We start from the raw sequence: 1,038 nt of genomic DNA, 5'->3' as shown, positions 1-1,038 counted from the left end.
ATAAAAGATTCATTTGCAACTCTGCAACCTCTGTATATGCCCTGGTTACCTGCGATCCCTCTTTACAAAGGGATATCGTGGGCAGATATAGAGTAGAGCCTGGAAAACGACTCCGAATGACGACCGAAGGATTCGAAGAATCCCGAAGGCACATATTTTCATCACTGAAATATGAGATTGCTGCTTTTGCGGCATCTGTACAGTGGTTCGACATAAAGAGTGCGGATAATCATCCTGGTGGTTTGTGGTCTGAGAGGGTACCCTCTTGATTATAGTTATAACACTAGGGTTCTTTACGAAGGGATGGATGCATATCGAGAGTTTACTCATATGCAAATGTCGTTTTGGAAAACTGCTAAATATGGCGACAATCCCATAGTGCCAGGACGCTTAACATGCACCCTTGTGGGAGCTGGGAAGAGACGCATATTCGCCATTGGGGCGACAACGTCTCCTCCATCCTGTGCATTCTTGGGCAATGCGGGTCTTATCTCGCTTGCCTTGCGATGGCACTTTCTGGCAAGAGGGTCCGCGGCTACGCGCGAAAGGGTTATCAGATATTTGTTCTTTTGACCTGAGTAGCGCCACTGACCGCTGGCCGGTAGTCATTATCCTTACTGTCATGACTCGTGTCTGGGGTAGGGCTACTGCAGAATGTATTGTCTTTGGGTCCCTGTGGTCGAATTTGTTTTACGTAGGACGCCCCTTATTAAGAAAGGTACGCGTACTACATTTCACCACGGGTCAACCCTTAGGATATTACGGCTCCTGGGCCCTCTTTAGTCTTTCACATCATTATTTGGTGTGGTTGGCTGCGTATATGGTGTCTCCACGGAGACGGTCGCCGTTCGGGAGATATGCTCTTCTCGGAGATTACATTGTCATTGCCGCCATCTAATATAAGTTGCGGTGGCTGAAAGGTATCGTGAGCTTTTAGGAATGCTCGGAGTGCCGATATCTGAGTCTAAGTCAATTGACTCTAAGACGGGTGCTCTTGAGTTTGCTAAGCAGGGTGAATAAAGTTCAAGTTAACTTAAC

General features: G+C 47.3%; 1 pseudogene; it reads left to right on the top strand.

Annotated features, from left to right (window-relative positions):
• The first annotated feature begins 116 nt into the window (after nucleotides 1-116).
• On the top strand, nucleotides 117-1,030 carry LOC141819349 (putative mitochondrial protein AtMg01110; annotated as a pseudogene).
• The last annotated feature ends 8 nt before the right edge of the window (nucleotides 1,031-1,038 follow it).

The sequence above is a fragment of the Curcuma longa genome, unplaced genomic scaffold (assembly GCF_044706935.1).
Source record: "Curcuma longa cultivar G26 ecotype Majalengka, Jawa Barat unplaced genomic scaffold, ITB_CL_G26_1.1 contig_4073, whole genome shotgun sequence".
Lineage (NCBI taxonomy): Eukaryota > Viridiplantae > Streptophyta > Magnoliopsida > Zingiberales > Zingiberaceae > Curcuma > Curcuma longa.
Note: the sequence above shows the minus strand (reverse complement) of the source record. Positions and strands in the feature narration are given on the sequence as shown.